Source organism: Xiphophorus maculatus, chromosome 23 (assembly GCF_002775205.1).
Source record: "Xiphophorus maculatus strain JP 163 A chromosome 23, X_maculatus-5.0-male, whole genome shotgun sequence".
Taxonomy (NCBI): Eukaryota; Metazoa; Chordata; class Actinopteri; order Cyprinodontiformes; family Poeciliidae; genus Xiphophorus; species Xiphophorus maculatus.
This window is the reverse complement of record NC_036465.1, coordinates 8,260,110-8,283,925: the sequence shown is the minus strand read 5'-3', so window position 1 is coordinate 8,283,925 and position 23,816 is coordinate 8,260,110. Positions and strand designations below refer to the sequence as shown.

Genomic DNA, 23,816 nt, shown 5'->3' with positions numbered 1-23,816 from the left:
ATCCTTTAGTACATCTAATTATTTCGATCAATAAATAAATAAACATTTTAAATCATCATCTTTGCTTCTTTAAATTTGTAATAAAAGTCACTAAAGAGAAAATGATTCATCCTTCCGAACTTATTTTTGGTGGATTATAACAAAGATTAATAAAATTTAGACAAGCAGTCTGTTGTAAGGATGTACAGATTTGATAATCCTTGAGTTGGAGGCAGCAAGGATTGTAAAAAGAAGGTTAATGAAGGACTCAAACTTCCACAGGAGGTGAGCGCTGCTACCTGAATATTTTATACTCCCTTCTATCATTAGCTGTTCATTCAACCATGGAAATCCACACTGACTTGTTTTATTGAAAGTAATTATTGTCTCCTTTTATCTTTCCCTTCTTGACCCCTTTTTGGTTCCTCTAATCAGCACCAGCATTGACTTTATTCACATCTAAAGTACAGCTGAGGTAGTTTTGAGGAATTATTTAGTTAATCTTATCATTAATGTTATGCTTTCCTTCCCTCGACCACTCATTATTCTGCATCCCACTTTCATCCCATACACTGCAAAAACACTAAATCTTTGGTTTAGTTTCTAGTGCAAATGTCTCAGTTCACTTGAATTAAGACAAAGCTAACTTACAAGTAACTTTACAGCAAGATATCAGAGCTAGTTTCAAGTCAATAAATTCTTAATATTGATGGAAAAAGTTGCAGTTGCATTGGCAAATTATTTCACTTAATAATTTGGGAAAAATGTCTTCTTATAAGTGAAATAATCTGCCAGTGGAACTAGCACTTTTTTCAATCAATATTAAGTAATTTTTTCCTTTTGCACTAGACATTTGCACTAGAAACTAGACCAAATTACTGGGTAAGATTTTGTGTTTTTGCAGTGTGTTTTCCACTCAGACTGCCCTGTTTTGAAGCATGTAAATGACTCCAGCAACATATTTTTTTCATCACTCTATTTGTGTTGAGCAAGAGACAAACAGACATGACCCTGTTTGCCTGAACAGTCGGTCCCATCCTGGAGTTCTGGCTGTCCCAATTACACAGTTGGAGTAAGAGCTTGAGTCCCAGGAAACTGTGACACAGACAAAACGCCACGGCTGCGTTTCCCGCTGCTGGTTGTTCGGTGTGAACGTCTTCGTGTTCGGTAAAGGCCGCCCTTGAAGTTATGCGGCTCGCATCGTCGCCTGGAAATACTCTGAGAAATTTATAGTCGGTTTTTTAATGGACAGCGAGCTGTCAACCGGATTGCTAACTATTGGAGTCTCCACAGCTCCACCAGCAAACAGGAAGTGACAAGGCTGGCAGGCAAGGAGAGTGAATAGTGGAGTAGATAACCAAATGTCACTCCACTCGCTGTCAAAAACCATTTTCTTGCTGTTTTAATGAGATTCATGCCTTAAAATGGGCCTCAGCGGAGTGTTGAATCCATTAAAGCTCTTCCCCTGTTGATTTGTGCTTTCAGCTGCCTTTATTATGTCAGGTCGACATCAGCAGGTCGTCATCAGCACAAACTGGTGTTCCAAGCGGTTGAACTGCAATTTCAGTCATTATTATCAGACTCTCATTTAGAAACAAGAAAACCTCTTTCAATGACATGTAAACAAAAAATTTTATGGATCCACGGTTGCAATTTACATATAGCCCTCAGGGCAGTCAATGAAATAAACACATGGAGAGCAAACATGGAGTCTTTCTCGCATGTGTTAGTAGCCACAGTAATATATGCAAGACATCTGTATCAGACTTACCCTGGTAGCATCTGGCTCCAAAGATTCAGCAGCGGTGCTACAATAGTTTTTATTCCTTTACTCAACAGGTGTCAAACTCAAGGCCCGGGGGCCAAATCTGGCCCACTGTAGGCTGGCCCTGGGCTGACCAAAATTAGCTCCAATGAGCCGCAAACTGAGGGGGCGTGGCTAGACGCCTGTCAATCATTCTGAGCTGTGACAGACAGTAACGCTGAATGGACCTTACCAGAGGGGCCGCTTTTCATTGGCTGATGTCCATTCTACGTGGTCACGTGCGTGGCCGTCTCACAAACACACCGTTAGCTTCCCGTTAGCTAAGTACAGCATAATGGCAGAACTGATACAACTTCTACACCTTGAAGCCTGTCTGCTACACAGTCTTACTTTAGCTAACCAGATCAATATGCAATGTACCTGTATCTGACATACACTAAAGATTTTATTTTAGCAGAAAAGGCTTTGGACTAAACTGTTACTCGTGTTAGCCAGTCTAGCACCAAGTACAGCTAGTCAATCAACCATCACTGTGTTCAGGGAAGCGCTGATTAATAATCGAGAAATAAATATCAAGCCTGGAAACTTGATATCGTAATGGACTGAATGTTATGTTTTGAACGTCTTTGCTCGTCTTGCGGGGCGAAGGCGGTTGCCACGGTAACAGGTGTGCTTAAACTACAGAGAGAGAGAGAGAGTAAAAAGGTAAGAGTGGTTTTGAGTTGATCACCTGTTCAGGTTATTTTACCTTTGTTTACCTTTGCTGTGGCGCATTACAGCCGCTGTAGTTTCTAAATGTTGGACTAATTACCTCGTTCGTTTGTGAGTTTACGTCATTCACAACAAACATCAAATAGAACAAATATATTTCATATAATTTTAACAAACAAATGGCTTCTACCGTGGTAATTATGTGAAATTAAATTAATTATATCCCAACTTCAGAAGATTTGCCTTTACCTTTACAGAGCTCTTTGGTTCCTCCTATCAGTCTGTAGCTTCTCATATTGAGGTCATCAAACCAAATGTCAGATCTACCATAACTGACTGACACCTGCTGGCCTCAGGTTTGCAACCAGCTTGTGACCGAGAAACCAGTAACCTCCTCCCAGATGATGACATGAACTTGTTAGTTCCTCTGTCCATTGTAGTAGCTGATATATTGTGAAAATCCAGTAGAAATGATGCACTAATCCTGTCATGTTTACATAGAAACAATACGCTGCGAGGCTTTGCTTGTGAGACTTGCGGTCACGTGGGTCGGTTGTGGGCGGAGCTTGGTAAGGTCCATGGGGCTGTCAGAAGTTAGCCCTTTGGAAAGACCCAGGGATTTTCCCTAGGCGGTTTGACACCAGGTTTGTTGAAAATGTAACAAAATGTGATACATTATTTCTAAAATGTATTTATTTTTAAGTATTTAATTTTAAGTTGTTTATTTTAACAACTTTATTGTAAATGTCAGGGAGGGCTTAGCCCTACTAGCCCACTTATACCAGTGGTAATAATTACAAATTTATGTCAGTGTGGGCTGGTGGTGCAGTAAATCAAACTGTGGCTGAATATTTTGCTGTGAATAATACTTAAGAATTATGCAAGATTTCTGCTCCTGTTTCTTTTTTTTCACATTGATTGATTTCATTTCAGTAACAGATAAAATTGTGGGATAAATGACAAGATGCTGAAAGTCTTGGTGTTTCAAAAAGCTAAACTTTTTAGGGAGCTGGAATAAGCTAGTTGTAAAAGCAGATCAGTTTTGTATTTAAAGTAATTTTACTGAATGAGTTTGTTGTTATTGGGTAATTTGCTTTAAACTGAATATTGAATCAGGACAAATAAAGCAGAAGTATCATTTAAAATGGACACTTTTGAGCTTTAACTCATGTTATAATGTTATTCCGTCATCAAAAACATACCTGGAGTGTCGCTTTGATTCTTTCATGCTTGTTTGAGAAATCCTGTAATCTCCATGGCAACCATTCAGCTGTTCAAAATGCCTGGGTGGACCTAGCCCCACCTTCGAGACACAGCTCCTCCTCTTAGCTGCAGTTTCCAAGCCGAGCTTCTGCCTCACAAAGCTGCCGTCGCCCGCGACTCCCTCACTCTGCTCCTTCAGACTAGCTAGCAGTAAACATCTGGTGGAATAAGCTGAGCTTATTATATGACCTACTTCTCAGTGAAACATTGTTCAAATGTTGTTGAAGGGTTAATAGAGGAGCGATAATGTGATGACTTCCTGAAAGCAGAGTTTCAGAAAAAGCAGGAGTTTCTTAAAGAGACAGAAGCCCAATTTCAAGACTTTAAATTACAAACTCAAATTTCTTTTAAGCCTTATTTGATATACAGTACAAACCAAAAGTTTGAACACACCTTCTCATTGAATTGAATGAGAAAGTGTGTCCAAACTTTTGGTCTGTACTGTATATTGCATCTTTATAACAACGGAAGTTAATGTAATTACTTGATTGTGTTATAAAATAGCTCTTTATGACTGAATAACAGTCATAAAGTCATAACACAGTCTTCACAACAGGAGTGAAGGTAATTCAGGATGCAAAATATATTTCTATACAGAGCGATAAGTAGCTATTTGACTGAGTTCTACGATGTTTTTTTAATATCTGGAATTTAAGGATTAAAACTCAGACTCTCAAGTCTTTAAGTAGGAGATCTGGGATGTTCACCTATGAAAACAGGTCATAGTTAAAGTCTGCTTTAGGTTAAATCTCTACTGAAGGAGAGATGTCAGGTGACAAGTCTCTTCTGATCAGAAATGTCAGAAGTGACAGTGAATAAAAACTTATTTTAAAATAAATTAAGACATTATTTGCAATAACTCCTATTTGTGGGAACTCTGTTTCAGGTTTTGTTTCTCCTATTTACTGTCATCAAACCTCTGATGCAAAGCAGACACATTAAAGATGTAAAAGTAATATCTTTATTTTACCATCTTTAGTTCACAGATTCTGTGGACAACGCCTATTAAATTAGGAATGTGGCATCTAAAGAAAATTGCTATCATGCAGCTGATTTGTCTTATTATGTGTATTATTCATAAAACTTCCTGAATCACATTTGTCTTATGATCATTTCTGCACCAAAATGACACATTACAAGTGGATTTATTTGGCCTTGAAACCAAACTGCTTCTGTGCAAATGTTATGTTTATGAGCATCAGTATAATTCTCCTGTAGCTACAACCCCCAAAGTTACTTTCCATGCTTAGAAATCATTATCCTTTAAAATGTTGGTGCTTGATATATTTAGCACTTAAATTTACTGCCAGAGAAAGGTGATGCCTTTGCTGTGATGGAAACTGCACCCGTAAAAATCTGCTCTCTAGTTTGTGTTTTGTTTTTTAATGTTTTTGGTGCAAAAACGTAAAAAACAAATAACTCCAGTGCTGATATTCATATAAACACGCCTCACTTGACAAAAATGATGGCTTCGCCAGTATCAGTGAAGCTGCTCTGGATCTGCGCCTTCATAATGGCTCATATTAGTAGGAGAGATTTCAGCTGAATTCAGATGCCAGGTGCAGAAAATGTTGTAGCTGAATTCGTCCTGTTTGCTCAGTGACTGCTGCCAATGTGCATAAATAGATTATGAATCCAGATACTAACAAACAGAGGGAAATGCTGCATATAAAATCATATTTTCTGCCATTTTCCATTTAGAGCTATATTTATCTTTCATACATTAACAAGACACCCCGCCAGGTAATGCATTTTCAGAGAATATAAAAACACTTTATTTTTGCAGATTCTTTTTTTCATTCTGTATCTCTAGTAAGTATTTTAAGGAAATGTGTGTGATAATGCATATAGACTGCTAAAAGGAAATAGAGCTAAGAAGCATTAATAGGAAGGAAAAAGAATAAACGTATCTCTTTACCAAACCTCTGAACTGAAATTTGATGTGACAGAAACAACGGGAGAAAGTTTCCTTTTATTAAAAACAAGCGTATGAAAAATGAGATAAATTTAAAGACAATCTCTTTAAAAACATAAACACCTGCCTGCCTTACACTTCAGCTGGTTCTGCCGCTCTCGCCCACAAGAATATTTAATTTCCCAGTGAATGAAACGCATCTTAATTAATGTGGATTTCAATTGGGGTTTGATAAATTACCTCTTTTTGAAGCAGATGTCTACTCTGCACGCATCGCTGCACAGCAGGAAGCAGCGACTGGATTGACTTTTAATCTGTGTACTGTTCAAATTAATCGTGAGACAGTAGGTGCATTTCTTTTCTTTTTTAAAATTTTCTTTGATTTCTTTTTTACAAACACACCAAAGGCTGTTGTCAGAAGATGAGAATATCAAACGTGAAATACTGTCTAATTGTAATTTATGGATATTTATTTTTAGGTTTTCCTCAGTAAAGTGATCCAGATAAAGATCAAAATAATACATTTATTCTCTTGATAAATTACTACATGCCTTTGATATTATAATCAGAGGTGGGCAGAAAACCCAAAATTAAAAAAGTGATAAAAAGGTGGTAAAAGGGTGACTCAGCGAATCAGTAATATTTAAAAATTACATCATCAGCCAGACCAAAATATAAAATGATGTGGAAATTTTGGTATTTTAAAAAACAAAATTGTTCATATAAATAACATCATTACAAAATAACAAAATCGGGCCAAATCGTTTTCTCTGAATAAAATAATTTATAAAACTTCAACAAGAACTGCAGGTGTGTGTTTGGTGAATTTTTAGTTAAAACATGTTAACAGTGGGGAGAAAATCCCACTGTTTTTATTCAACTAAGAGTAGAGATACTTCATAATAAAATTACTGAACTAAAAGTAAAAAGTACAGAGTAGTAAAAATACTCTTAAAAGTTTTATTTTTCCACTAAAAGTAAATGTAACTGAGTAAATATACAACTAGTTAATACCCAACTCTGACTATAAGTTGCTTTAGAACTGGTTAAATCTTCAGCGACACACACCAGGTACGACAAAAACTCTTCTTCTAGAGAGATTTAATATACCAGGTTATTTAATCTAAAACTAAATACCACTGGGCGTCTTTCTGCGTTTGGCTCAGGAGCTTCAAAGATCCTCCTCGACGCCCGCAGCCAATAAACTTTTTAGTCTATTTTCATCTGTGAAACGTGGGCCTGAAATCATTCACCTGGGAACGAGGTTTTAATCAGTAAGTTAATCATTATGGCCCATTTTTGCATATGTAATGAACTTTAAAACCCATTAAGATTAGCTTTGCAATTTTCATTTACAAAGTGAATATGTTTTACTCCCCAAGCAAGCAGGATATCCCCTGATGGTGTAAAAACATGCATGTTTGGATAATCGGTGGCTTTAAAACGGCCCTTTGAGGGGATGGCTGATTGTCTCTCTGCTGAGTTTTGTGTTGACTAAAAACAGCAGTTACAGAAAATAGGACCTTATTTTCAGCTTAATAATGAAGTAAGTTGTGTTTTTGTTTGTGGAAAATGCAACACTTAAAAAAACAATTACCTGCAGCACAACCTGTGGGTTTCTGATTCCCTTTGTAATAATTTTATCCTCTTCCTGGAGAACTAAGATTCTTGAGTTTTTGTGCCAGCAGGCTGGAAGTGTTTAGTGTTTACATTTTCTTCTTTAACCTTGATTTAGACCCAGATGCCACAAAGAAATTATTTTTGTTTGCTTTAAACCTCTACTTTGTTGTGATTGGTTGTAAAGCCAATATATAGTTTGTGTGATATGTGAGATTTGCTTCAGTTCTTAAATGAAAATAATTTAGTAAATACTTTGTTGCTTCAAATGTTGGAGTTTGTTAATAAGATCTGTGGAGTTCGTTTGTGGATTATTCCTTTCATAGATGCTAAGTTGGATTTTCAGGCTTTATGTTCAAACTGAAATTGTTTCTGTGTTGAATCTATTCCATCTGTATATTTGACTCTTTTACAAAACAGCGTAGAAATTAAAAAAGTCTAACTTTGAAACTAGAAACTCTAATAAGATTAATCATCAATAATCTGCAAGCATTTTTTGTCTAAAATGCTTGGGTGTCAAACTCATTTTTGTTTTGGGCCAAATTAAGATCATGAAGGCTCTTAAAGGGCCAGTTGTGCCAGAATGTATTGATAAAACGGGTTCACAAACTGTTAAAATATCATGTTTGTGGTTTTAATTTGGAAATATCTGCTTATTTGTGACGGTAAATGTGACTTTTTATTCACGGCTAACGACTCAGACTCTGTGCTAAGACTTAACGACTCACGACTAATGACTCTGTGCTAAGACTTAACGGCTAACGGCTCAGGCTCTGTGCTAAGACTTAACAACTCACGGCTAACGACTCAGACTCTGTGCTAAGACTTAACGACTCACGACTAATGACTCTGTGCTAAGACTTAACGGCTAACGACTCAGACTCTGTGCTAAGACTTAACAACTCACGGCTAACGACTCAGACTCTGTGCTAAGACTTAACAACTCACGGCTAACGACTCAGACTCTGTGCTAAGACTTAACAACTCACGGCTAACAACTCAGGGCTCCTAATGGCTCAGGCTCCGTGCTAAGACTTAATGGCTAACGGCTAATGGCTCAGGCTCCGTGCTAAGACTTAATGGCTAACGGCTCAGGCTCCGTGCTAAGACGTAACAACTCACGGCTAACAACTCAGGGCTCCTAATGGCTCAGGCTCCGTGCTAAGGACTCACGACTCAGTTAAATTAAAATAACAAAGCTAAACATCTAATAATTTCCAGATCAATAAGTGAAGGTAGTTATACTGGATTTTATGCGTATAGATTCCTACTGTAGCTCTATGGCAGCATGAAAACAGACTGCGCTAACTGCGATATTGGCATTTAAACACAGTTTCATACTACTGCTTATTTCTAAGCATTTTTCTGAAGGCAGATTTTCATAAGCCGGTATTATTTAAGTAATTACTCACCCATTTTGTCCCACGTTCACACTTAAATCCAATCAGACTTTTTTGTCCCTCATTTGTCCTCTTGGGCTTTATCATTGATTTATCCGTTATTTCCCGCTAATAACCTTACAGACCCGACGTAGGACTAGTTACAGAATTTTCCTGCCCGCTGTCTTTACCTAAGTGTTGGTTTACAAGGCAAAAATGACTCAAAAAATGTGTAGGGTAACTGAGGTCCATTAGTCTGCCTTAATAACAGTGTGGTTGTCGGAGGAGCCGGCATCATGTCAATTATGTATTAGCACAAGAAAGTTTTGGGATTTCTTGATTTTTTGTGAATTCCCACGATAATTCTCAAGAAACTCGAGGGACTGATTGATATAATTTGACAGTAAACTGATAAAAAAATGCATTGATTTAATTAACAACGTAATATTTAAGCACATTTAGTGTTTAGTCTAGAATCTAGAAGACCACATAAAAAGCTAAAGCGGGCCGGGTTTGGCCTGGAGTTTCACACATGTGGTGTGTTTGTTATGGCAGTGAATGTTTTTGTGCTTTTTAGGAAAAATCTTTCACTGTCGTAGCTGATCTAATTATTACTGTTGACGGAAAAGGTCTAAATAAGATGTGGCTGGGAAACGGCTGAAACCAAGGTCGAACTCTGGTTTGTTTTCTGGTTTAATTTTTCTGACAGCTTGATCAATAAACAGACTCTTTTTATTTTAAAGTGGTTAAAGATTACTCATCTTTATTCATCATGAAAGCTTTTTACCCTCAGTTTCTGGTTGTGAGAGGATTCAGCCCCAGGCGGTTTGCTCAGTATTGAACTTTCATACATCCACTTGTAGCTTTTTGCCACAATATGAGTCTCTGAAACACATTATATTATATATTGTGGTAACACTTTATTTCAAATTTTAAAAAAAGAAATCAAAATTCAAAACTCAGATTGTTCAAAGAGTTTTTGTAGATGAAGTGTCATGCGATAAATACTGACATTTTAATGTAAGGTTGACATTTTTGTGGACTTTTAATGCAAGTTTTAATGCAACATTGCATTAAAATTTAAGTTTTTGCCATAAAGCCCAAAGTTGGCACTTTTTTCAATCAATCAATAAAGTTTATTTGTATAGCATATTTAAGCAACAAGGCAGTTCAGTGTATTTACATCATAAAAATACAAAGTCATGCAAACACAGTCAACACTTGAAACATTACATTTGTCAAGTGCCGTTGTTACACATCAGATTATTGATTAATGTTTCCCTTATTATGTCTCAAAGCAACTCTAAACAAGTTGGGTTTTAGTTTAGATTTAAAGGAACTCAGTGTTTCAGCTGTTTTGCAGTTTTCTGGAAGGTTGTTTCAGATTTGTGGCACATAGAAGCTGAATGCTGCTTCTCCATGTCTGGCTCTGGGGATGCAGAGCTGAACCAGAAGACCTGAGAGGTCTGGAAGGTTGCTATGACAACAGCAGATCTTTAATGTGTTGTGGTGCTAAACCGGTCAGTGATTTATAAACTAACAATAATATTTTAAAGTCTATTCTCTGAGCTGCAGAGAGCCAGGGTAGAGACTTTAGAACTGGCGAGATGTGCTCTATCTTCCTGGTTTTAGTCAGAACGCCAGCAGCAGCATTCTGGATCTGATTGATTTTTTTAATCAGACCTGTAAAAACACTGTTGCAGTAACCAATGCGACTAAAGATAAAAACATGGATGAGTTTCATTAGATCTGGCTGAGACATTAGTCCTTTAATCCTGAAAATGTTCTTCAGGTGACAGAAGGCCGACTTTGTAACTGTCTTTATGTGGCTCTGAAGGTTCAGGTCAGAGTTCATCACTACTCCCAGATTACGGCCTGATCGCTGGTTTCCAGCTGTAATAACTTAAGTTTTAATGCAAGTTTTCATGAAACTTCGCATTTAAAGTGTCGCTATACACAGTTCTAACGCCCTTTCAAATAACGTGTTCCCAATATTGTTTATATTTCTAATTAGTTGTACTTATTAAATCAAAATATAGCTTTATAGTTTGTGCGTAAAGCTAAGTTCAAAGCTTCAGGAATGGGAAGCAAGCATCCATAGAATTGTGTAACATTAGTTTAAGCAGCAATCCAACCTTTTTCCATTTTCTGTACAAACATATTGTAGACTTTTCACAAAAATGGTTCCAGTGTTTCTGGTTAAACATCCTGTTCTTAACTGGTTCTATTTAAGTATTGGCTTGGTTGCCACATAATGGTGTCACTTTAACACAACATCTCATTCATCTGTTATTCTGAGTAACAGTACCTGGCAACAGTTTAATAACACAAGTTATAATGGATCAAGATTTAAATAGGTAAAGTGATAACATTACCTGTCAACTCTTTAAGAGAGAAAATAAAAATTAACAGAAATATTTGCAGATGCTGAATGTAGAAAAGTTTGCTTATGCTTCTACTTCTGACCCTAAAATGACCCCATCGAGCAAATCCTGCCTCTCTGCACTGATGCAGTTTGCTCATGGTTAAATGAAACATTATGCATTAATTTATAGGGAAGCTTGCTCACGTTTATCTATATTTATGGAGGAACAGCCAGAGGAACTGTTTGGTTTTCTTAAGGAGCAGATCTGAAGATCATAGGGAAAAATTTGTGTCTGTAGAAAACTGGTGTTAATTTGGTGCAAATGAGGAAAAATTAGCTTAGCAGATGTCACTGCTGAAATGGATTTTTGTTGTTTTTCTGTCATAAATTAGATAGATCTAAAACAAAACTAGCAGTAACAACATTTTGATTGGTTGTTGCTCTCCACATAGATTAACTTCTGCTAATCACCCTCCTCTGTTCTTGTACTCCTTGTTTGTTTTCCATCTTTGTCAGATATTTGTGCTACCAGCCTCATACCTGGGCTGTTTTTTCTGTGTTGGTTTAACCCGTTTCTCAACCTGACTTTCTGTGAATTTTTATACTTCATTGTTTAAAATCCACTTTGGAGTGATTTTGCTTTTCTCCAATCTGCTTTAGCAACAACAGCTATCTTTTAATTTAAATAAATATGTCTCTTATTTCACTCTTAATTATGATTTAATCTACGTACAGGATATGATGAAACTGCAAAAAGTTGTGAGCATTTCAGAATAAGAAGTTTAAGTTTATTAAAATATGTCTTATTACTATTTTTTTATTATGTTACCAGTGAAATAATCTGTCAGTGATTCCAGTATTAAGGAATCATTGACTTAAAAAAGCTCTTATATGTTGCTAAAAAATTACTTGTTAGTTAGTTTTCCTATTTCATGTCTTCTAAGATATTTGCACTAGAAACTATTAAAAACTTCTCTGCAATATTTAGTGTTTTTACAGTGTGTCAGTATCAACGGAGCTTCTATTGTCCTGTCAAACTGCCTGGGAAGCCAAAAATAAGCAATATACCATGCAAATATAATTAAGTGTGTAAATGGCATATTTACTCCAGGGGAGAGTTGATTTATTATTTAGCAGATAATGAAGCACACAGGGTAACATAACATCCAGTTAGTAAGAAAAGCACTGCAGGCGTGACAATGTGTGGTCGTGACGAAGCCGGAAGGAAGCAGCAGCGGGAGGGAAAGTAAAAGTCTGTCCTTGCTCCTGGGGTTTGTTTGGTCGCTCCAGATCTCACATCATCACTGCCATAAATCTGCAGTCTGGATACAGTTTGATGAGAGTTCAGGGGGGAGAAGAAGAAGTCTGACAGCTGCCTGAAAGCATTATGACTGCTTGACAGTTTGGAAGTCGTGAAAGTGTGTGTTTTACTTGCAGCACAACTCTACTTCTTAAGAGTTAGTATTTATCATTTCTTATGTAAAAAAATTATTTGTGCCAAACCCTCGGAGCTCCTGCAGCCTCCCAGGCAGTGTGTGTGATGGCTGCAGCAGCGAGGGGAAGCTCGGCTCGCTCGGAGGCCTGCAAACACCAGGGTGTGTGTGTGTGTGTTACCTCTTGTAACTGGTGGCTGTTGAGGGGATCTGGGACAGTGGGGCACAGAGGCAAAGAGGCATTGGTCCAACCTCTGCTAACATCCGTCAGGCACAAAGCCAAGAGCCTGCTACAGAAACGAGCCAGAACTCACGCACACACACACACACCCCTCTACGCTTTACCACTTTTCTGAGTGGTAAATACCACTCAGAAAATACACTGTGTGGTATTTACATGTCATTTAGCAGCAGGCCTCCTGGTCACTGATACCCCGCCGCTGCTGGCTTGGCATATGATTGTAAAAGTCGAATCAGCGCCGCTCACTTAGCACAGCATCGCCGCAGAGTTTGCAGTTTTACCACTTCGTCTTTTGCCAAAACAGAGTGGGGTGTGTGTGCAGGCGTGTGTGTGTTTTTAACACTTCTCTTAAGTGCTGTTTTTGAGGGTGTAATATCTTCACAAAATGTTGCTGGCTTTAGTCATCAAACAGAAGGATGTGTTTTAAATTGCAGTGCAGAATTAGTTCCATTTAATTACAATCTCTCCATCTGTCACAGCAAAGGTGGATTTTAATATAAATGTCTATTTCTTATTAAAGCATGTGACTTAGGAGATAGGAAAAGCTATGAAATCCGTTTCTTTTTGTAAAACTTATATTGGTTTTAATTAGTTACAGTGTTAAGTTTTATTTGATGTTGTGAGATATTAATTTTGTAATAAATGAGAAGTCATATTCAAAATAAATAATAATAAATACATTAAAATCTAAATGTTACATGGTAAAGAAGAGAAATGTTTTTATAAGTGATGTTTAAAACACCAAAGGACATTATATAAAGAAAGAAAAAAAACGTCAGAATTAAAATTATAAACAGAAATGGGGAAAAAGTTATTTCAGAGCGTATGGTGTCATCAAAGTGAGATTTTTCAGGCTGGATCCAAACAGAGGGAGCGAGTCAATATTTCTAATTTCCAGAGAGAGTTTGGGTTATAGCTGCGTTCAACCTCAAATCTCCAGACTGTATGTTATTTTGGGAAGACAAGACAAGACATGAGGTTTTGTTGTTTCTTCTGTCTTGTACAAATTTGACCTTGAATTAAAAAGCATTAAAGAAAAACCCCAAATCCTGTGATGTCAATGTAAAGGCATTGCTTTTCGTTCCTAATTATCTGGCTATTAACAAAATCCAAAGCTAGATGCAAACTGAATTTATCTACAATATGAAGAGAAAATGCAAGGCTTTGTAAAAGTATTTCAGCATTGCTACTTTATAAACACAAACTGTAATTTGTTGGGATTTTATGCAACAGACCAACACAAAGTTGTTGATTTGGGAGGATGAAGGTTTCTGGTTTAATTTTGTAAGTGAAAGTCTGAAAATTACAGAGTGTGTTTGTATTAGCCTCTAATCAAATCCAGTGAAATTAATGGTCAATAGTAAATGGAGTCCATCTGTGTGCAATTTACCTCCAGCATAACTGCAGCTGTCCTGCAAAACCTCGGAGGTGAAGGATGGAGATGAAGGAGGAAAAGTTTGTTTTGCTCTTTCAGCCTCAGAAGAAAACAGAAATCTCTGTTCTTACAGAGAGTGCAAACATTTAAGTTGGGCACTTTACAAATCTTTTTTATCTATATACAGATGAGTGAATGAATATGGTCAGACCAAATTTGAGCTTTTTTCCATGGATGCAAAACACAATGTATGGCAGGAAACTAACATTTCACATCAACCTTTAATTTTTTTTTCTTTTTTTATGTTGTGGTTTTATAGTTTGCAGGATCTCTTTATTTTTTATGTTTTAAATTTGGATTTCTTTTTCTTTAAAATGTATTTTATTTTTGTGAGGTGACATTATGTGTCCTCAAAGCACCTTTTAAATAAAATATATAATTATTATTATTATAAATATTTATAGGATGTTGCCATGGTTATGCATGGTGACAGACTTCCGTGTATTTATACTAATTTACATATGTATTTATGGGAGGAGACGGGGCGGACCAGCAGCTGCGTTCTATTACCCACAAATTAGGATTTATAAAGAAAAGGTGCGTGGCCACATGTGTGCGCACGGCTTTATGCGTCCGATTTTTTTTGTGCACCACACTTTTCAAAATTTTTCCGTACGCCAAGTTTTAGTGTGAAAATTGTGCACTCTTTTATGCATAAGGCCCCAGGTCTTTAGTTCCAGTATTCACCCTCTCAGTATTTAAACCTCTCTTCTGCTTACTCTTCTTGCTGCTTCCTCCTGTTATATCTTATTTTCTTTGAATGTATGGTTTTTGTTCTTCTCTGGCTCCCTGTGAGTTTTATAAGTTTGTTTATCTTTTTCTTTCATTTAGTCAACGTCTCGGACTGTCTGGATTTGAATCCACCATCAAAACACACGTGATTTCAATCTCTTTCTGCAGGTTTAGATTCAGACTTTTGTTTTTTTGTGCTTCTTTCTTGCCTTTACGTCTGTTTTCTTTTCTTTCAAACTTTTTCCCCATCTTTGTCTTTCTTTTTTTCCTTTCATTTCAATTTTTGTGTCCATAACATTTTAAATTAACCCAAAGGAATTTCAAATAAGTGGAGCACCATGGCAAAAGTCATTCTGCTCTGCTTATGAAAGTATAAACTTGTACACAAAACCCTTAAAACACTTAGGTAGTTTATATTATAATTTATATTATAGTTTGTTTTTGTATTAGAATGGCCCAGTCAGAGCTCAAACATTACTATTCACAAATACTCTCCAGCAAATGAGACGGAGGTTGAGGTCTTTTGTAAGAATTAAATAAAGAACCGGTCTGTTGTTGTGTAAAGCTGCCAGAGAAATATCGCTTGAAAAACTTGTAGCTGTAGTTGCAAATCAAGACGCTTCTACAAAGTGTTGACACACCAAGGCGAAACGCATACTCTGATTTATAGAGTATGTTTTTTAAGTATTTCAAAGTTGACTGCATTTTTTTCAGCTACCATTACAATTGTGCATTAGTATGTGTTTGTCTAACACTTCAAATCTCCACAAACATTGAAGTATGTGAGAAATTGTGAAAAGGTTTGTGGACAACCTGTTTGGTTTTGTACACTGAGGAATATTTTGTTCAAGGCTCCATTTCCTTTTGTTCACTTAAGCATCATTCGACTCAATTTTTCCCATGGAAAAAGTCACTATAGAATATTAAAGTTATCATCAAAGAATAAACGTAACATATCTTTGCAAATGCAAGCATAACATGTAGGGCTGTTGTGAACTATTATTTTAGTATTTGAGTAATCTATCAATTATTTTGATGATTAATCGAGCGATCAGTTAGGATATATTTTTCAGAAAATAAAATGTTGGTAAATACTGTCATAACAGCAGCAGTATTAATAAAATTACATATTTGTGCATCGCTAACAATAACTTTTCTTATTAGTTTAAAAAATGTAATTGTTACAATAACAGCTCACTTTTTAACTTAACCTGGACAAAGATTGTGCAAAAATCTGAAATTATATTCAATTTAATAATAAAGAGGCAGGCTCACAAAGTCTAGACTCCAGTTTTTTGTTTATGTATTCATCTTCAGTCAATTTAATAGATGAACTCTCCCTATGTATAACTGTTTTTATGTCCACGTTCGTGACCGGATTTATCTCCTTTGTCACACACAGAAACACATCGACCAGCTATGGGCTGTCACTAAGCGCTCTGTCACCCATTTGTTGCGACTGGGATGGAGGTAAATTTATTTTCCGTTAAGCTACACTTACGCTAACCGTCAGCTATAGCACTCCGGTGTGTTTCGTCTATATCTGCATCCGCATACACTCTGAACCAGCCACTAGGCAGCAGCCATTTTAAGGATGCTTATTGCCCCCCGTATCCCTGAAAACCGATAAAATCAATCAATAAAATCCCCTGGGCCAAATTTGAAAATTAGATGTTATCCTGCTAACAATTAGCACTTAGCAGCAACTGATAGGCGGAAGTAAAAGTGTTGCGCAACATAAATAATCACCTGTCTGGAACATGGTGTGCTAAATAGTAAAACAACATTTAACGAAGCTTCGAGGCAGACAATTTTCCTCAATAAATCTTAGTAATCAAAGTACTCGAATCACTCGAGGAATTGTTACAGCTTTAATAATGTGTGTCGTTTATATCTGCAGGGTAAAATAAGAGATCTTGATGTTGGCCGCTAACTATAGAAAACAATCATTTGTGTTGTTTTTCTTTCAAAAAATACTGGATGTGTGACTTTTACATTTCTTCTTTGAAACTTTAAACTAAATTGGATCATGAAATACGACAAAATCCACATGGAACCAACGCTGCTCATCATCTCATAGAGCAACCAAACTCAGTGGGTGTAAAGACATCCAAAGCAACTGAAGGAGTCAAGATGCCAAAATGGTCTCAGAAATATGAAAAGGCCTTCACTCTGTGTGGGAAAAGAATCTACAATGTTACAAGAATGCGCTGGGTGTCTGGAAAGTCTCGTTCCATTTAAAGGGACACAATCGATGTGTTGTCTGGTGTGTCCCCACTGCTGTCCTCTCTGGACAGATTCAACTTTAATTGCTTATTTCTGTGTTTGTTTCAAAACGGGAACCCGGCCGACTCCCTCACGTCCTGCCTGACGATTTTTATGCTGGTTATTGAAGGCGTAAGATGCAATTGATCATCTCTAGATCACTTCTTTAGGTTTGTCAACTCAGGTAAAGAGACTGATCAGAAAATGATCGGAAGAATTTGAAAGATATCAAGAAAAGTAGAAAGAAAACTATTGGAAAAAGCCACTTTGAAAAACTACAAGAAACCTAATATTTACCAAAAATATATTTTAGGAGATCCAAATGCATGTCCATATTTTCACATACAACCTCAAAGATGCATACATTTTATAGTTTGCTTACATCAGGATGTTTTACTGATCATCTGAATCATTTTAAATTTGATATAGACATTGTTTTTACAGTTTGTCTTATGTTAAATATGAGATATTTACATGTTCGGTCTACTGTAATTTAATCAGTTCACAGAAAATAATTAAAATGGAAGACAAAAAATGTCATAAGATGATGACAGGTAAAAATAGCTAAAACAAATACCCAAAGTCGTAAAAAATCACAAAACAATGATCCAATCCAGGACTTAACAGCGTAGTTTCAAATTCTTGAATTCTACTTTTTTGAAGGAACTTAATTTAATAAAACACACATAAATCACTCAAAAAGAATCTGAGCAGAAAATATTATGAGAAAGAGCTGAGAGCAGATTTGTATGTACATGTACTGTATTTGTGTGCACAGACATGTATGCAGTTGTAGATGTAAGGCATATGTTGTAGGTTTTATGGGTTATGCCATGTTGTGCTTACTATCTGTATATATTTAGAGTTTATAAAGCCTGATGAAGATCGGGTCAATGCTATGTTAAAATCTTAGAAATGTAATTGTTGAGTGCATCAACTTTCTTTTCAATATGAGCTTACGTTGCATTCCCATTTCTCAGTGTGTGGGTTGAAGGACAGGCAGATGGCCTTTTCCTGTTCGTGATGCAAAATGGGGGATAACGTAGGGGTAAGCAGGAATCTATGAGGACAGAGCGAGCTTTGACCAGGACAGAAATCTCCACTGCTTAGGTCACCCGACTCCTTCCCATGTTTGTGCTTCTTTCCCCTCTTCCATATTTCTTCTAGCGCACGTCTAATACATCTTTGCATTCTCTGCCAGCACTGGGTAAATACAGACAGCTCACCTGTGGTAGCGGCACAGCAAGCGTGCTGTTTAAGGTAGGCTTTGCACACTATGAAAGAATTTGATTTATCTGCAAAGCTCTGTTAATGAGAGTAAATCATGACTCCTTAGCTGCTTTTCAGAGGTTCAGTCTTGAGTTTTTTCGATTAAAATCAACATGTACACACGGTGTAGCAACGCTGTGGCTTTGATCTTCTCATACTTTATCTGCACGGTTAAACTGTCTTTTCTCTGTTTCTGTGAAATCCAGCAAAGCGCTGCGTGCAATCTTTTATCCTCTGCAGCTCTTTTGATTTGAAATTCACACATTGTCTGGAAACTATCCTTCCAAGCTCTTTTGGGTTGAGTGGTTCAAAGAAAAGGAAAAGGAGAGAACAACAAGAAGGTTTGTGGTCGTTTCTGTCCCCAAACGAGTAATTGGGCCGCGATTTGTGTCTGAACCTGCTACAAAAAATACATAAGTGAGTCGGGGCTCGAGCAGAAGCCGAATATCGTTTGTCATTTTGCGGCTTGTCAGTATCTTTGGGGTGAAAAACACTGAACTTCCTCTTGACTGAGCAATGCCACATCCAATCAGGACTGTAAATAATTCATGTTTAGAGCTTGACTCATGGTTTTGAAGTTTAATGTAAGAGACAAAGTCTTGTTCTGTAAGCTGGTGAATACCTGCAATGAAGCAGAGGATTTCATCAGAGAAGCAGATGGTTGAAACATCTGAATGACACTTATCTTTTTTTTATTGATGGAATTGTGGTTCCTTCGACCTTTTGTAAAGTCGCAACCACAAACGCTGCTGTTTTTACTGGGAGTTTTATGTGTTTGACTTACAAAAGCAGTGGACAAATCTGAAGGAAAAACACTACATGGCTGTTAAAATTATTCACCAAAATAATCTGAGAAGTGTCAAATTATGTTTTTTACTAACTCACATTTTGCTGCAATTAGAGCTGCACCTCTTTTTGGACACGTCTTTTTGGGATGACATTTTTGTCCCAATTATCTTTGCAAAAATAGCTAAACCTCAGTCAGATTAAATGAAGAGCAATTGTGAACAGTAGTTTTCAGTTTTGCTGCAGACTTTTAACTGGACTGGTATTATAACAGTGAAATAAGGATTTATTTCAATAATTAATTTAAAACTATGTCTGTATGTTGAAAGTCCTGCTCCAGGATGACACTCAGTTTTTTATTTAAATGTAAATAAAGTAGTTTTATTTTTCAAAAGTGAGTCACGTCACATTGCTTGATTATCTCTTTGAGTCACGCAGAGTTTGATTTTGATGCTTGCACACAAACGACCCACAAGGTGTAACATGATTTTAAAAAGTAAGTTTAAATACAATCTTCTGTCTTATTGTTCTTAAAGTGCCATATTATTAAAGGCACTTTTAATAACTTAAGGCAGTGTTTCCCACCCCTGGTCCTCAAGCCACACTGCCCTGCATGTTTTAGGTATTTCTTTGCTTCATTCCAGCTGATTTCAATCGATTACTAATTAACAGGCATTTCTTGAACTGCAATCAGTTGAATCAGGGACATTAAAGCAGGAGAACCTCTAAAACATGTAGGACACTGTGCCTTGAGGACCAGGGTTGGGAAACACTGACTTAAGGAGTAAGAGAAGTGTTGTTGGACTAAGGAGCGAAAGTTGGTCAGAACTCATCAATGGCAAGTCGTTTTAACACCTATAAGGTAGAGGGTCGGATCTTTAAACTAAATATAAATAAATCAGTTCTTACTATTAAAAATTACATTTTCAGAGTAATTTTAGTTTTATCTGTAGGATCTTCCTCCTGAGCTGTGGATCCCTGCAGATCCTCCAGAGTTACACTGGGGTTTTTGTGAACTTATCTGAATTTCTAGTCTGTCTAGGTTTTGGTAGCTTTGCAGCAGTTTGCCATATTTTTATTTTTATATGACATATTTGGGATAAAATTTTATAACCTAACTATTTAAAAACTCTTTAATAATTTTAAAATGTGTCTTATGTGTTCCTTCGTTTTCGTGTTCAATATTTTCTAAACCACCTCTGAGAGGTTCACAGAACAGATGGATTTATACTGAGATTACACTAAACTCAGTAAAACTGAATATAAAGAAATATCACACGTCTTAAGACGATGATTTGCTAAAATAAACAAAAATCATGTATTGTTTTCTTTCCGTTGAACAATTATGCACTTCTTTGCCTTTGTTTACTACATATAGCCCAGTAAAATAGTTTTTTGTGGTTGTAATGTTTTGCAGGATGCTGTATTTTAGTGTAGAAATTGCACCAATCTCAGGTTGCTAGCAGAAATGTCTCCCCTTCTTCAGGGTTCACTGTAGAAACAAATATTTTCCTCCAAACTATCTGTTGCCCTCCGGGTTTTATTTTGATGTTGGCACTGGTGGGGTCGTTGACTGTCAGCACTCACATCCCAAACAAACAAATATGGCTCTTTTCTGCTCTCACACTTCATTGTGTCAAACATGGCCTTTGTTGCCTCACTCCTAAACACTTTGGGAAAATAAATAAAACCTGTCAGAACCCTACACAGGTTCCGATTTCATTTCTTTTAGCGGATTGGAGCTCAAGTAAGGTCCTTAAAGTGCTAACTGCATGCAGAGTCTCATGTGACCTCTGATTACCAGAGAAGGGAAAGAGGCAGAGAGAGGAGAAGAGTCTGTGAGGGATGTGCTGATTCATATAAGACTCGCCTACACTAACCAGAGCTGTCTGAGTCCGGAAGAGGGAGAAAAAGAAGAGGAGAGATAACGGCAGACAGCAATGGGAATGAGATGGGGATGATTCATGTAAAAAAAAGAAAGAAGAAACCTCCTCTAGCAGATCTGGAGTGAGGTAACGCCACAGACGAAGGAAACCGTAGAGAGAAGAATGAATGCACAGCAGAAAGGAGTGGAGGGGAGGCAAAGGAGGGTAAAGATAAAGAAAAGGGATTAGTCTGCCTTGAAAGAAAGTCTTTCCCTCATTGGGGAGCTGTAAACTCAAATGTTGACACTGCAACAAAGTTTTCTCCTCCTAATTTATGTCGGGTTCACTTTGTTGTAGGCAAGTCCACCTGAACTTGGAGGAAAAGTTTTTAAAAGAAACCAAACTAAAATGCTTTAAACCAGGAAAAAGGTAATTGTAGATGGGAGTATGTATAATTTCTAATACGGTTCAGTATATTAAAAGAAGAAACTTGTATAAAGTTGGAAGTTTTGAACTTTATAAAGAATAAAATACAATATACTTTATTGATCATCAAGGAGAAATTGTTATTTGTTGACAAGCTACTCCATCCAAGGTGTTAAACAAGTATAACCATAAGCAATATTCTAAGCTAAACTAAAGTTAATTTTTGCTTGGAATTTCGGAGGCATGTTGTCAGTAGTTCATAGAAAAAAGAACAATGTTAAATCAAAACACATAACTCGGCTCATTTAACATCTGAGCCAGAGTTGTGTGTGTTATGTGTGTGTTTTTGCAGCAGATGGATGTTTGGTGCTGTCAGGCCTATAGGCTTAGTTTTCCTGCAAACCCTCTGATAAGAACAAACTGACCAAACGTGGCCTGATCACAGTCTGTGCACGTTTGCATACAGTATGGGAGGTTTGGGTTTCTGAGGGCGTATTTGGAAGCACAGCTGGTGTTCAGTCATATGTTGTGAATTGCATAAAAAATAGAGAAACCTCATATCAGGACCTGTGAGCCCAGAAAGGCTCCTGCTGCCCTGAAAGCCACACATTTGAGTGTGTGAGTGTGTTTTCTGTTTGTGTGTTGGTGCGCGTGGGCTTCTCCCTCGGTTTTTTTCCCCTCTTTGGTCCATCGAGGGGATTGCACTTCTTCATGTTGCCTTACATACCCTCACACTCTAAAAGTCTGGAATAAAAGAAGCTTTTTGTCTGCGTTTGTTTTTTAGAGTTTAATGGAATGGAATAATGGGATAAAACTGCTGCTGTGTCGAGATTCAGGTTGTTTCCTTTTACACACAGGACAGAGTTATTAAATATAGCTTCAATTGAGTATACCTGTGTAATAATATTGATTCATATTTTATCAGTGTTATTTTATGTTTCTTTCATTTGATACAGATTCACGTAAGAACTTTACAATATATTACATCGCAAACGTAGTAAAAATGTTTGCATTATTACAACTAAAACAAGGGCTGCCTGGTTGTAATATATGCTTGACTCTTATATTTTAAGGTCCATGGACGTCAGAGAGCTACGATTACATACCGCGCTATTCAATGAATTAGAATATTCTTGAATGGTTCATTTATTTCAAGTCCTTTTTAAGAAATGACAGCATTTAAAATCAGAATGTTACAGGAGACCAATAAAAATATTTTTTAAAGCAGAATTGTGAGTCTATATACATTTGTTGATTTTGCATTTTGATTTCCTTGCATGTTTGAAGTCTGATTTTAGTAAAACGTTTTGATTGTTCTCCCATAAGCTTCTCACCACAGTTTGCTGGTGACTTGTGGCCCATTCCCCCTGACAAAACAGCTGTAAATAAGTCTGGTTTTTAGGCTGCTTTGTTCAAACACCTTTTCGGGTCTGCCCACAAATTTTCTATGGAACTGACATCAAGGTTTTGTGATAGCCACACCAAAAGTTTAAAGTTTTTTTGTCCTTAAATCACTTTGCAACCAGTTTTACTGTACATACAGGCTTATTTTTTATTTGAAAGACCCAATTTTGTGCAAAGTTTAGTTTGGGGGCTGTGGGAATTTGGATCATTTCATATATTATTTCAAAATGAACTGATAAAGATAACCTGTTATGCAACGTTCACATTTGTTCCATTTACTGCTTCTAAAAACAGCTCAGGTGCTTAAAAAAGTACAAACCCAGCCCTGTTACCTAGCAACCCAAGGTAAGCTCCAGCACGTTTGGTCAGCTGTTTTTACCACTGGATGCACTGTACAATTGCTGCTGGAAAAGACAACTGTTTTGTTGTTGGCTTACTATCAGAAACTACTTATTGCATTCTTGTTGGTTGTGCAGGAGCCTCCACTTCTGCTTTTCAAACATGTACAATTGTATAATTGTACATCTGTTGGCAGCCATTTTCACATGTGAGTGTAAATGTTGAGTTGGGGATGTGGCCAGAAGCAAATTATTTAGATTTAAAGTGAGAAGATGCCTTAAAACAGCTCATCCTGAACCAACCAGACTAAAATTTCATTATCTAAGAATTATTTTGTGCAAAAAACGCAAAGAACATGATTTTTATCGCCCACAGAAGCACAATCGATTCTCTTTAAGACTTCAAGACAAAATTCTTCATGGCCACTGAATACGGGTCAGAACTGTGGCACCACTAACTTCAGAGAAAAGGTTGTGGGGCGAAAATGTGGGACATCATCTCCATTTGTGGGAAGGTCAAAGGATCGAAGTGCTGGTCAAGCCTGTGCTGTTTTATGTTCCCTACCTCGCCTCCATGTAATAATCAGAGAGTAAATTCAAAAAGATCGTCCTGTAACAAACACACATT

At 36.9% G+C, this 23,816-nt stretch overlaps 1 protein-coding gene across 4 annotated transcripts in view; it reads left to right on the top strand.

Moving 5' to 3' along the window:
• Window positions 1-23,816, top strand: part of drp2 (dystrophin related protein 2) — a 258,718-nt gene that overhangs the window by 121,944 nt on the left and 112,958 nt on the right. The window contains exon 3 of one of the 4 annotated variants that reach the window (XM_023328538.1): window positions 18,268-18,360. The exons of the other annotated variants lie outside the window; for them this stretch is intronic. The gene's annotated coding sequence lies outside the window, so the exon portion shown is untranslated. The remainder of the gene's footprint in view (window positions 1-18,267; window positions 18,361-23,816) is intronic. 4 annotated transcript variants of the gene reach the window in all.